Source organism: Anopheles nili, chromosome 2 (genome assembly GCF_943737925.1).
Source record: "Anopheles nili chromosome 2, idAnoNiliSN_F5_01, whole genome shotgun sequence".
NCBI lineage: Eukaryota > Metazoa > Arthropoda > Insecta > Diptera > Culicidae > Anopheles > Anopheles nili.
The window spans coordinates 31771943-31786617 of record NC_071291.1 but is presented as its reverse complement, the minus strand read 5'-3'; the positions used below and the strand labels follow the sequence as shown (position 1 = coordinate 31786617).

General features: G+C 50.8%; 2 non-coding genes across 2 annotated transcripts; both read left to right on the top strand.

Annotated features, from left to right (window-relative positions):
- The first annotated feature begins 2863 nt into the window (after positions 1 to 2863).
- On the top strand, positions 2864 to 2946 carry Trnal-cag (transfer RNA leucine (anticodon CAG)). The gene has a single exon. It is a non-coding gene; the product is annotated as a tRNA-Leu (tRNA).
- A 10476-nt stretch (positions 2947 to 13422) lies between these two features.
- Positions 13423 to 13494, top strand: Trnap-cgg (transfer RNA proline (anticodon CGG)). The gene has a single exon. It is a non-coding gene; the product is annotated as a tRNA-Pro (tRNA).
- Positions 13495 to 14675: the final 1181 nt, after the last annotated feature.

Here is a 14675-nt window from a genome sequence, read left to right as displayed (position 1 = left end):
AATATAAATGACTGCCGAAATTCTCGCTTTATTATGTTTGTGTATTTTTATGTTTGTCTCGCGAGCACACAATATTGCGTTCTATTGTAATTCATGGTTGACTTCCTACGAGATGAAAGTGTGCTTCATGTTTTTAAACAAAGCAACAACACACTAACAAGCCGCTTGTGTGTCATTTTGACAATCCTTTTCGCAATGCTCCATCCCCATACAGCCGCGCACCCATTGATCTATCGCTCTTTAACGCACTTGCGATGGTTTCGTCCTGCGGCCCCGGAATGTGAAACGTTAGCACATTCAGGTGTCTTTTGGTCCATCTGCTCCGCGCCCTGTGAAGCGATTTGCAGCGTTCTCGGTGCCCGTGGTGGAATAGCAGCGCCACCAGCAGCAACACCGTCATCAAAAGGATCAGAATCGTTCACCAACACAGCATGATCACGGAAGCTCGGGGTGCGCAACGATTACCCAGCTATCGTACCGACCGGTTGACGGTGCCTTTGGTTTGATCGAAGGACATTTCGCTGCAGGACATTGTTGGCGCTGGTGGTACCTCGTCGGTTGTCCGGGCGCCCACCTCCGGATGGACCACGATGCTGGACCGGAGCGTGAAATTAAAGAACAACATTATCCGTGCGTGTTCCGAAGGACGAGCCCGGGATGGAGATTATTCCATCATGCAATCGATGTCCATCGTTACCGGGATCAGCGTGCTCTCGGGTGTTCCGGAAGTGCCTTTAAGCTCGTGGACGCGTTTGGATGCGGCAAGGAAATTTGATTCGCCTCCGACGAGTAGACTGACACGATCGCCGTCGTAACGGGTGTTGTAACAGCGCTTACGTATCCTGAAGGCAGGACGCTTCGCGCGTGAAGGCGCTGGTGAGCCATGTTGCAATGCATCGTTCATGGGACCGATGGTGATGTGTAGCTCGTGGATTTTTAAAGCGATATTTGTTGCTTTCTTTTCAAAAGTAGAAATTGTTTGCAATTTCACCTCCTTTTGAACGTACAATTTATGGAGCTCGACTTGCATGCTCAACTTTAATGTGCTTTAATGTTTAAAGTAACTTTTTTTTCTCATATTCCAATAAGACAAGGTTTATAAAAATTCACGATATTCAACCCATTACTGTTTATTTTCCTTAAATTCATTTACTCTTTGTGTGTGTGTGTCTGCGTAGAGATAACGAGCGTGAAAACAGTCGCAATAGAGCATATTCTCCCAGGATCTCCCACCAATCCTAACCCTTACGCCTCGCACCAAATTACAAAAAAGAGGTATAACTTTTTATTCTGCTATTCGCTGCCTCATCCCGTGCCCTAGAATTAACGATGATGCAGCCTGTCGCCATGGCTCTTACAGCGTTACCTCATCATGTCGATTTTTTCTCCCTCCCGGCAGCTTCGCGAATCCTAATTCCTGTGGCTAAATTGTCGTCTGTTTGCAGGCCCTCTCCCCATCCTGTGTCAGCGCAGCCAACCGTAGCGTAAGTTGGCAAGTGTTTTGAACCGTTTTTGCCGCCGGCCATTCGCTTTTCCGGCTCGGTTCCTCTGGCTGCGGGTCGCTGCCGTCCGTGTGGCGTACGAAGCGAATTCCTGATGGAGTGACCCGGTACCGTTTCGCTGGTGTCGTGGTTTTTCCCCCACGGGAACGACTCTGCAGCCGCGCGACCACTTTGTAGCAAACACCGCACAATAGTGTAACAATCCTGACACGAGTTTACGATGGGTTGGTTTTTCCGAGCGCCCTTTTTGGAACGAGAGCTTTGGCTCGTTGCAGATGACGGAAATGGATGCGTCAAAGTATGCGACGCTTTAGACTGGGCTTGCCGTGGTGACAATTTTGAGCAACCTACAAGATGAGCGCATTCGAGTTTGCTCAACAAACGCGTCAACAGAAACCAGGAAGCAGAACGTTCAACCATCATGCTAACGTTACCTGCGCCTTTCAAGCTAGGCATAGTTTTAGTGCACAAAAAGCACAACGATACTGTTTCTTAATTTAACTGATCTCGTGCGGACACTCATCGGGTGAATGAAATAGAAATCGTTCCCCCATTCCCAGGCTCCCAAGCAAGCATGTAATGATATTTTGCCCGTAATCAATATTAATTGAGATTTAGTGCGTAATGAAATTCCTCAACTTTCAGCCAATTGAATGGATCATCTAGGGAGATTACGATACGTATGTCTTTGAGTGCACGCACACCCTTCAGCAGGCATGCGATGGACGTGCCGCGGCCATTGCGTAATCCCCACACGTACCTCATCCGGTTCGCTGCCAACGCTGAGCCGAGGATTTGTTTGCATCCACACGAGGGAGCAACATCGACGGCTGATCCGCCTTTGTTTTCCGCCAGATGTTCGAGTGGAAAATATTTTTATTTGCCTTTCTCATCTCGCCTCGCCGCCCGACGGCCAAGTGTTGGGCCGTGGAAACGGTCCATTAATTGCCCTGACCACGGATCAGCCGACCGAGGCGCCTGCAAACAGATCCCAGTCAGCTCATTTGCCATCCTTCTGGCATAGCTGGCATGGCTGGGGTCGTATTTTTTTTTCTGTCTCCGGCCCTTTCCCGGCTAATCCATGCGGAAGACTGCCGGTGCCGGAAAAGCTAGAGGAATACTAATGAATGGGAACAGATCCACCCGAGTGTCTCAAACAGCTTAGTAGGATGTAATTCGATTTCTATTGCATGAGTGCGTGTGGTGCGTGCGTGAATGTGTTATGAAAATAGAAAAACAAAACTGTCAACGGCAGCAGGAAAAACGCCGTACGTTGTTGGGGTTGAGCATTGCGCAGTCGCAATGCGCAGACAGTTGAGTGACGCGACCCAGGCTGCTCAACGCGAACAAGAAGTGCAACAGTCAGGATGGCCGAGTGGTCTAAGGCGCTACGTTCAGGTCGTAGTCTTCTCTGAAGGCGTGGGTTCGAATCCCACTTCTGACATAAATATCAATTTATTATTTTGTAACCCACCCGATTGCAAGGGTTTCAAGAAGGCATTGTGCTGCCTGTTATTACCTTACAACGCCAAGTGAGGGGGGTGATTAATTGTAATTAAATAATGGATGATAATTCGATGCCTAAATTGGCTCAAATTGCATTTGTGTACCCGTACCTTGAATTGCCGAACCAACAATTTCTCCTAATCGAACAGAACTATTTTCACTATTTGCTACGGCCGGCTTCCCCATGCCCCGTGTGGTTTCGACAGCCGGCAGCGTTAGTGGTGGTACGTCACTAACATTACGATTATTACCGGCACGCAACACCACGCCGTCAATTGGTACGCCCTGGCAAACGGAGACAGGACTCATCGTGGCCTATCTACCGCGCTAGGGGAGGATTCGTGTCGTTTTATTTATCAACCTGCGGAACTCGAATGGAAAATATCAATATTTGCGCCCAAAACATTTATTCAAAAACCTTCAGCCACGTTACAGAGCGACCGTTCGGGGTGCGATGGAAAACCTTAGGACGCGTGTCCCTTCCAAACGGGCCCCAGCACGATTCTCGTTTGCTCGAGCCGTCGAAGCAGACGGACGAACGAAGACGAGCGAAATGCATTGTGACATTTATGCCACTGACATTTGCCTTTCTCCAGGGCCGTGTGAGTGTGTATGTGGTGTGCTAGATTTTTCCATTTCCGGCCCAGCCCTTACAACCGCCCGCTCGTACATTCGTTCATTCAGTGGAATTATTTCTATTTGCCCTCGGTATTAGTTTCGTTTCCGTGCCCGCTTGGCGCATACACTCAGCGCTCGTTAGTTTGTTCGCACAAACCCCATAGGCTAATCCGCGCCAGTGCATTCTGCCCTAGCATCAGCAGCAACAGCCACCCGTAACGAGCCAGGATCTGGGGCGAGATTGAAAAATAGAGCTTCTCTGCAAGGCCACCGTCGGAACGACCATCGGGATGCAATGTTTACGGTTGTAATCAAAATAAAAACGCAAACAACACCGTCACCGGACTTTCAAGCCAAGCGGTACGATGGTGCGCCGCCCTACACGCGCTCTGGCGGCAGTTTTGCGGACGAAAAACGACAAAGACTCCGTATCCTGTTCGTCACGGTCGGGTAGGACCTGTGCACGTCCGACTTACGGCCTGGAACCGAAGACAAGAACACTCCCATCCGTTTGCAGTGGTCTTGCAGTCTTGCTCCGAGATTGGAAGCTTCGAATCCGTACTCCATTCCGGAGTGTCTCGGTGAGATTGCTGCAAGGATTCGGTTGTTGATTTTTCATCTCGTGGCGTCGGAATGGAAATGAAGCTGCTCCCACAGGTCACGGGAGCACCACTCTGTACGAAGGGCTGTCGAGAGAGAGAGAGAGAGAGTGAGACACGGTGGATTTGATTTAAGACCTTCGATAATTAGCACTTCTGTGCAGTTGTTGCACCCACACTAGCCGCCGGTGGGTGCTCCCGGAAGGAGGAAAAAAAATGAAACCCTCTTTTCGTAGCACGACTGCTGAACTAGTGCGCCTTGGAACTAGTGTAGCTTGGAGCCAAGGAACAGGGCGTTCAATCCAACGGAGTCCAACAGATTGCTGACCGGTTCGATGTGGACACTGGGCGAGAGCTTATCCGTTTGGAAATCGTGCTCTCATACTGCTGCCCACGTCCGGTGTTTGATTTATTGCCGAACTCGGAGGGTCGAATTTATTAGCGAATGCTGGAAACGAATGCTAAACTGGTGCCACAACTCATTCCCGATCAGATATTAGTAATTGGCTTTGCGCCTGTTGTCAAAAAAGCCTAATGGAAACGCATTAGGGCCTATTTACAAGATCTGCAACATTTATTAATTGATTCTTGGGCATGGCATATGGATAAAAACCTCCCAGCGGGATGTCCTCCGCACCGTGAACGCCATGAAAACTAAACACGTATTCTTTTTGTTTTGTTTCGTTTCCTCCATTACAGGTACGACAAATAACGCCAAACTTTTCTAATTATGCATGCTTACGGCCCGATGGGGGATTTTCCACCACGCTCATAATGGAGAACGCAGGCAAGTAGCTTTTCCGGGGGACTTATTTTGATTGCTTCCAAAGCCTCGGGTGCGGGCGTTCGGTCGAAATAAAATTCGGTTACCTACGAGACGAATTCCCAGCCCGGGGGAGTTTTTGTTTCGCCATCGTTTTTCCTTCGACGGGCTCGATACATAAAACGAACGCCTCCCAGTCAGCCCGATTGATAGTGCTGCCGTGCTACCGGCAATCTAATCCACTCGAACCACTCGCCTCGGTTGGAACAAAAGCACGAAAGCCGTCTCGATCCACGCGCTGAGGCGTCTGGGAATTGGCGTTTCCCACCCACAACACAGCCAGCACCCTTCGACGGAAAACCCACCCTCCCGGAGCATATAATTAATGAATCTTCTGATGAATTCGTATCTCGCCCCAAGGATTTCCGTCTTCCGGGTCGGATCGTAACGCCGTCTCCTATCTGCCGCACGGATACACGATTGCTGTCAGAAGCGATACGATAACGACCGGCGTAAGCGTGCCAGCTTCCGATTCCGATTCCCCGAGGCTCTGTCCTCACCCTTCCGCTCACAGCTCCTCAGTCGGCTTGCCAAGGCAATAAATCTGATTTGTCTGCCGCCGGGCCCTGCCGTGAGTTACTTCCCCGAATGTCCCGAGAGCCGGGATTAACGGGTCCATTTCGTGCTCCAATCGAAACGCAACAGGCCAGTGCCGCCGCCACGCGATACCGACTGACGGTTGCTGTAATTTTGCCATTTACTTTTCTTCGTTTGCACCTTAACGCGGGCTGACTTGCTGCCGGCGGATCCTTACCGTCGGTGCCTCTTTAATTAGGGGACGCCGTGGTGGAAAATTAAAAATTCATCGCATATATCACCACCGTCACTGCTGTCACTGTCGGTTGGCTACTTTCGCTGACAGGTGAGACAACTTCCCGGCACGGTCTAAAGAATGAGGGCAGCTCGACACGCCAATGTGACCTCCCGGCGAAGGGACGTCGTTTCGTGTCGTTCGTGCCAAAGTGCCTGCGGGCGAAAGAAAAGGATTAGCAGTTAGTACGGCCACCCGGAGTACGCTTTTTTTTACTAACCACCCCCAGTAGGGTAGATAATCAGTGCGCTCGGAAACGGAAACGGAATAGGACGCATCTGCTTTTTTGTGTTTCTTGCGGTGTTTTACGTTGCGCAACGGGTCCTTTCGAGCGCCTTCGGCTGGTGGATCGCTGCCCGAGATAGAACGGACGGAAAACAAACCGAAAAGGCGAAAGTAATATGCACTCAATTAAACCGCATTAAATGGCGCAAAAGGCTACGTTTATGAAGCAGGTGTCAGCAAAAGCGGAGCTGTGTTATAAAAAAAAACCACTAAAGCAAGAATTAAAAAAAAATAGCAAACTAGTGCCGACGGAACCGCCGTACAGTCTGGCACGTGATATGTGGAGTGGGGCCATTTTATTTTCTTGCAAATAATCCTTCCAGTTTTATTCGCTCTTAGCGGGATGGGAACATAAAATGGGTTCTTTTCCTAAGTACCTCATACCTAGGCATTCAACCGGTGGTTGTGAAAATGAAGCCAACCCAGATGAAGGTTGGCCCATTGGCAGCTAGTTTGCATAAAATTTACACAATTACCGAAGCGAAAGGGTATGATTCACTCATGCCCCCAAGGCACGCTTGAAATCCCGTTCTAAACGAACACGTTGAGTAATCTCGTTGTACGTAAATACTATTTGGGTTTGTGCTTATTCCAAACCGGCAAGGATCTCTCGCCTAAATGCCCCTGAAAGCACACCAATTAAATCGAATAATAATCACCTCCATCCGTCCGTATTTCTCATCGTTTTTTTTTCCTACTCATTTATCAATCGAGTTTTTCTCTAATCAGGGGACAGCTGGAACGTGATTGAAAAGAAAATTGATTTCGAAACAATCCTGCAACAATTACGAAGGTTTTTGTTTTTGTGATCCATTCGTCCCGCCAGCTGTGCGTGATATTGGAATTTGATAAATATCCTTTGTCCGTTATCCCCTCATTTCTTCGCCGGCTCACGTCATCTTGTGCAACAACGGAAATTAGCATACTTTTGTTTGGCCACCGCAGTTAATTAAGTTAATTGAAATCATCCTCCGTTACGACACAATCCATAAGCAGTGGGGCTCGATAATTCCGTTTAACGCTTGACATGGACACCATTCCGTTGAGGGTTGGATGTGAATTGAAGTTGCTTCGCTCAAGACGCCTCAGGATAGCTGCGGATGAAACTCACCAGCATCGTTCTGGGAAGTGTTTTCTCGCCCCGTTCAACGGGAACTACGTGTTGGATCAGATAGCGAGGTTATCGTTTCGAGCGATTTACTTACCGCCATTTGCTTTTCTTTCTCAGAAGCAGCAGTAGCTCTTGGCCGACCTTCCACCGTGTGCGCCTCGCCTTTTCTCACCTGATCGATTGTCGGTAAGATGAGCCCCGATTGGAGCCACCGAATGGATGACTTTCCTCACATAGCGGTGTGCCTTTCTTCGCACGTATCGACAAAGCCACGGCCATCAAACCCCGAGCTATTTCACCTGCTTATCTGATTCGGAAAGCAGAGCTGGTGTTGGCTAATGGATTTTGTCTATTGTTTTCGCGAAGCGCTTCCCGGAATCGTGAGGATGTTGCGTCTTACCCAGCCATCCTGACAGGTCCTGGGGCCGTGTTTCTAGTAGTTTGCGTGGCTCCAGTGGCTTTTCCGGCTGGAGATCCTTTCACTCCATCTTCCAAACGGCTGCTACTTTCACCCACAGTGCGCTCTAAACGCTCCGCATTGTAAACCTCCTTTTTTATCGCTCACACTGTACGCTGTACGGGATTAATTTGAATGTTACGTTCAAGCAAACACGACACCGGCAACATGTTCCAGCGGAGACATGTTATTTATCGTCAAACATCTCAGACACCCGTCAACGTCCACCTGGGTTGGGATGGGAAGCGCCCATTCGCAACAGGAACGAGCGGACGGATGGTGCGCAAGGCACAATAAAACACCTCCTGACGTGCGTACGCGAGAGGCAACAGCAACGAGAACGTGGACGGAAAATGCGAATGTACGATTTCCATTTTGTTCCGTTTCATGCTGCAACCTTGGAGCTGGGTTCGTCTCCCCTCCGGGGGGAAAACCGGCACACAGAGAAGCCTCCTATTAATCTGTCAAATTATTCTTACACCCAGTGGATTTTCTGAAAGACGGAGCAACAACTGCAACCGAGCACAACACGCCCGAACGGGCGTGTGGGTGTGGGGATGATGCTCGAGTGAACAATACACCGCTCTGGCCCTGGCTGGCTTCATCCTGCCGCTGGCATCCTTGCTGCCGTGCTGCGTGACGTAGTTGGCATTTATTTTTTGCTCCTCACGCCGAACGTGCAGCAGACGCGTAAATAGAAGAATGGCCACCTCGCTTGGAAGGTGGAAAAGCTTTATCAATAACGCAATTGAAAATGCCAGTGCGCAGAGCGAGAAAAGGCAAAGGCACGCGAAAGGAGGGAGAGACGCGAACGAAGGAGAAAGTTTGCTGGATGGAAACAGGATACATAGAAAGGATATTCGCTCCACCGGTACGTTTCGGGGCAGCAACAAAAGGAAAACTTCTTGCCGTGCCGTGTTTGCCGCCCCAAGCTTAAAGGCCCCCGGGGGCCCTAATGGGGAGGGAAGGTTGCCATGCCCTTAGTCCTCCTCCGAGTGCTTGTCTTCCCACCCTGACCCATCACCAGCCGGGGTCGGGCTGTGCTACGCCATAGATAAAGATGACATTCGGCGAACAATGGAAAGTAAATTTATTTTCTTCTCCAGTCACTCATTGGCTTCTACGTGCGATTGGAGAGCTTCTGGTTCCGCAGAGCTCGACACCGGCAGGCCTTTCACGAAGTTTGTGAAAGTTTTGCTCCTGTAACACCCAGCCCCGGGTGTCTGTCGGCTTTCCCTGCAACCGGGTGGGGTGGTAAAGCCCCCACATCCTGGAACGTCCTGGGGAGTAGCACTCCGCACGGTATTTAGCACGTTCCACGTCAGACGCTCCAAGTGCCATACATCAGCTTATCCTTTATTTGAATGGTTGAACAGCTGTCAGCATTGATACCCCGAGACCCGATAGTACGGACGGACGGACCGGTCTAGAACGGGAACCGGGCGCACGCTTTCGTAACGGTAATGCTTGCCGTGCCGGAAGGATCTGCCCGCCACCGGCCGCCATTGTGTGGTGCCATCGTCCGCTCGAACATGTCGGCACGTGTGGACGTTGGTGACACGGGGGACTGCCTGGTGAAGCGATGGGGCCACATCTCGAATAGCCGAAATTACGCACACATCCGCATCCCGGGTGAGGGTTAATTGCACGACTGGTTCGACCGGAAAACTTGCCGCTCGGAGGCGTTATGAAAGTTTACATATTTGCGTTAAAATTTGTGCTCGGGTGCTCTTAATCTCTTCGGGTTGAATCGCTTCTGGGGACGATTGTGTTTGTTTCTGAATGTCCTGTTTTCTCGGTCTCGGGTCTCCCTTGTTTTTCCAACGGAACTCGGCAGTAAGTTTCCATTCCTCGAGCCCGAGTCGGTGCTTTCGTTAATCGTCCCTAGTTCAAATTGAGAGGACACGTGGATCGCTTTCCCCGGCAAATGTAGCTGCATAAAATGTCACCTTCCAGAAATTGATGGTAGTCTGCTGGGGCTGCCACGGGCGCCCGTTCGATGGGCGGCCTGCCTGTAGAGGATGTTTCCCGTTGATAACACAAGAGTGTACAAGCGAAACACGAGTACAGCTTGGCGATAGAATTCAATTCTCATCAATTTGCAAGCCCATCGGCAAGGAATTGTGCGAAAGTGGTTCGGTCGGTGTTTTTTTTTTGCTCACTGTTGTCGCATTCACCAGGAGCCCCTGGGACGTGAGCCCTTTACGCGAGGCCCATCTCTGGAAGCCGGCCTTACCAACGGGACATCGTAAACGACGAAATGTCACACTTAATCCGACGATAAATCACCATTCCGTACCATCTCCGTTTTCGCATGCTGTGCGGGATTCACTTCGCTCCACGGGGCTACGGAAACGATAGTTTGCCAACTGTTCGGGAAACTTCACGCGTTTGCCCCGGGGCCGGGATTTGCCATTTTCGAACGTGCGGAATGGGCGGTTTTTTTTTGTTCATCTTACACCATGCCCTTTGTTACAGCCGCTGCCTGTGGGTACTGCGTGTGTACGCCATCGCTTCCCCGGGAAGGCATAATTGCCCCGAAAGGATTTTCTCCAGACCGATGAAGCCACTCTCGGAAGGATGCTGGCCAAACGTCGACTGTAAATGTGCCATTTATCGGTGAATGGCGCAACGGGTGCGCGCTGTCAAATGGCGAAAAGGAATCGGTCTGAGCGGGCATTTCTTTGCCATCGAATTTATGCTCCACACGGGGATCATTTTGATATATATGCATTTCGGACGCCATTAAAAACTCTTCCAAAATGCATTAAGGCCTGAGGTAGATCCTGGTGGATTTATCATCAACACACATGCTTAAAGAATTGATTTTTTTCATCAACTTTATTCTGGCTTTTCGTTCGATTAGCGACAAAACCACACGGCCCAAAATGGCCAAAATTTGCAGGAAAAAAACTGCCACATGAAGTGTTTTAATTTCCACTCAATAAGCTCGCCTCACCCAAATCGCTTATGCAAAGGCCATGGTAATGACAGTCGATCATTCAAAACTGCCAAATTCCATCCATGATCTTCACCTGTTTTTTTTTTCTCTCTCTCCAACGTGCGGTTATCACTTCATTACCGTAACATCTGGCTGACAAGTGTTCGGCACCGGTGATGTATGTTGCCGCAGACCTTTCTCACCCTCCCGAACCGGCGTGTGGTTCCGGTTTTTCCCCACTCATAAACGCAGGACAAAAATTCATACATCAATTGCCGTCACGCTAAGGAAACGCGTTTCGTTAACATTTATATTGGTGATGGTGGATTTGAATACGGCTTCTCCTCGGCGGGCCACTCATGCGCCATTTCTAAATCATTCCCCGAGCGCTTCCTGGCGAACGGGGAACGGCCTTGCGGAGGGCACTTTCTTCCTGCTTCACCATTTACAAGCGGCCAAACAAACAGGCTCCGAAACAAAAGGGGGACGCCGGATGATTTATGAGTGGCTCAGTTTGCTTCATTAATCAATTCCGATAACACGTAACGGGCCCCCGAAACGGGTGCCGCGAGGTTCGAGCGCAAGGACACAGGCTCGGGCAAGCGATGATGGAATACACAATCATTCCTTTATTATCCTTCATGCCTTCGTGGTCACGCATGGCGTGTGGGGTTTTGCGCTCGAGGCCGGCAGATTGATTCGCTGTTTGCTTGGTCGCGGAAGCGAAAAGTTTTTCCTTCCCATTCATCGCAGGGTGAAAAGAAAACAAATTCGCCCGCGCGCCCTCCCCCCCGACCGATGATGCACCCTTCGGCCAGGCTGGGGTTTTGTGGGTCATACATTTTTTGTGTGTGTGCTGTTTCGTTTTCTTCCACGAACGGCTAAGTACGGCACAATAAATCCACGGTAAATGACTGATGAGAGCCATAAATTTCACCGCGGAAGATTGGAAACTTTCGCTGGTGGAGGCCTCTTTTTTATTTAAAGCATCCAGCTGACATATATGGGCTAAGTTTGGAGCACAAAATTGGGAGAAAAGTTCTCGAACGGCCTCGGCCGAACGGAATGGGCGGCCGCCAGCCGTAAAAGAAGTCCTATCGCGGAACTTTCCACGTAAAACTGTAAGGTGCTCAAACTTCACGACGAGTGTCAAACCGTCAAACCGGATGTGGCTGAGGTGGTAAAGCGAAGCGCAGTAGGGGCAAGAAAAAAAGGGAAACCGGTTGGCCTTTCCTAAAGGTCAAGAAAGGGGTTCCAAAGAGGCGTGTTTGTCGGCCGCTTGCCAACGTAAATTAGTGCCGCCCGCCAAAGTCGCCAGCCGTATCGAGATGCTCCTGCTGAGCCGTTCCAAGCCCATTCCCGGAAGCGTGCCAGGCGAAAGGGAAATCGTTTTTCCATCAGGTCGAAATTTAATTAGACCACCGTCCGTGCTGCATGCAAAACGAGCGGCCCGGCTTCCAGCGGATAATAAGGAGCTCGAAGAGAGTTTGGGAAAACTTTCGTCCCGCGTGGAAGACATTTTCCGGCCCACAAATGTTGTCCAGCGCGAGGCGTTAAAGTTGCACGTTCCGATCTTCCTGGCGAACGGTCTCTGGGCAGGGACGGAATGGTATGGAAGGTGCTGGCGTCTCTACCGGCCACACCACTAGCGCCACAAGCTGTTGCGTTATTGGCCTTCAAATGGGCAGTAAAAATAGTCGGAAAATTTATGCTACCCAATGGTTTCTCGCCGCTCGAAACGAAACACGCCGCCAAACGAGTCAGCGCGTCCTATGGCCCAACCCGCCATCGTGGAAAGCGGGAAAAGACGGAAAGGAAAATAATTTGAACGAAAGTTTTCCATCCGCCCGGCCCTTTTGCTTGGGCGGGCCACGGTGGTTGGAAGGGGAAACGAACGGAGCCGCGCCCACTGACGAGAGACAATTTGGGCGATAAATTCGAAGCAAATTGCAGGCCCGGTCTTTCTTTTCTATTCGCCGAACCGCGGCTGCACTTTGTTCCCTGGCTCGACAGCGCCCCGTCTTAAAGGCGACCGCTTCTCCAGAGCCAGAGTTCAAACGCGGGGCCAGCATGCAAACGGTTTCATAAATTTTCCACTCTCTCTCTCTCTCTCTCTCTCTCTCTCTCTCTCTCTTTCTCTCTCTCTCTTTCTCTCACCATCTCAGTCCAGCGTCGCTCTAGGGTCGAGGGTGGGGCCGAGATTTTCGTACGGTTGCGGAAGACGAAGAAAAGCGGATGCAAGGCATGGAAAATGTTCCCGCTAGAAGATGCCGGGTGCGAACGGACGTGGCATCGCGTTGCCTGCTTAGGGAGGCAGTAGAACGCTTTCCACCTGGGCGTTTCAGTGCCGGGAAAACGAGCAATCGGTTTTAAGTGATCGATAATGATGTTAAGACATATTTTATTATGTCGGCTCTGTTTAATGTTGGCCGCCTGCGGGCGCCCTTTGCCGCCGAGTCGAGACGGTGAGGCGTCGCTGTTTCTCACTCAGTAACAACTTGTTTAGCAATAAATCGACATGATAAATGGTCGGATGCAACAGAGGGAGAGAAAATTAGGAAGATGTGAGAGAAGCGAGAGATGGAGAGAGGTCAAGCGGATTGCACCGAGCAAATGTTTATAATTTGAAGCCTAAAACATTCTCCACAGCTGCACCAGTTCGGGGCGTTTAAAAATGCGCTCCTCTTGGCTAGGGGTTGCGCTTGGTTTTCCTTTTGTTTCCACTGCAAATATGGCAGCTTTTTGCGACCTCTTGAAAGTCGATTCACCGGCTCGTTGGTCTAGGGGTATGATTCTCGCTTCGGGTGCGAGAGGTCCCGGGTTCAAATCCCGGACGAGCCCATCATAAGGTGCGTAATTTTTGTTTGTCGTCTACATTTTCCCTTCTTCCGTGACTCATCAAAGGTCCCACCACTCTAATGGCGTTACAAAATGAGCTCAGATGAAGAGCTTTCCTTGATTTCATGTATTTTGGAAAAGCGTCACCCCCGACACGAAAACTATTCAACGAGTTTGATTTGGCTTTTTTTTGTCCTGGTACGGCCAACAAACGCCATCCACCTTTTCAGCGCCACTCGAAACGAAATAGAGAGACACGGTCTCAGGCGAGACCGCGACCGAGTGCCGAGAGGCGACCAGCTGAGTGCGCGAACTACCAGGCGGTCAGCAAAAATAGGAGGCAACCAAACAGGCCAGCCTGGTACGCCAACCGGGGCCGGTTCCCAGACCACGCAGCACTCGATCTCGAAGCAAATCAGCACTCTCGACGGGGTGACCCGCACACTCCCGGAATCGGGATGCCACCCACATCCGCGCGGTGCGTGTACCCTACGGAGACGCAGAAGAGTGTCGTACCACACACAAACACGACTGATGTGGACGTGAGTACGGGTACGATGTGCAGTGCGCGCGGCCCTGTCGGTCACCCCAGAACCCACCTTCTGCGTGTGGTCCGATTTCGCGGAACTCAACGCAAACTTTCCACCCGGCCACTCCCGCTGACGGAGTGTCCTCGTCGTCCAACCATCCCCTCTTCACCGGACGCGTGAAAACTCATCTCGCAAATGAGCGTTTGCAATGAATACATCGCATTCCGGGGGTGAATTTTCCTCCCCGTGCGCTGGGCGTAATGAGCGGTACGTGCTCGCCTTCCCGGGGACTCGCGCTTCCTGCCCCGGCGATACAACCGGAAGCGAAACCCGAGGGGCATCCTGGCATCCTATCTTGCCTGAAAGGTGGGCGAGCGAGCGCGCTCTCATTTCCGCCGGATACGGCATTTCGCGCGCCGCCAGTGAATCAACGTCTATGGAATTTGAAGAGGAAGGAAACGTCTCCTTAAGCGCGCTTTTGGGGGTTGCGAGAGATGGATGGGAAGGTTTTGTCGAAACAACCACCCCCACGGGGGGTGTGTATCCCCACCACCGGGGATCGGTACGTTTGTCGGTTCGTTTTCGTCTCGAATTGTGCTCGAAATTGTACGAATTAATTACGAGTTTCGTCGTTCCGCGTCGTTCGGAGGAAAA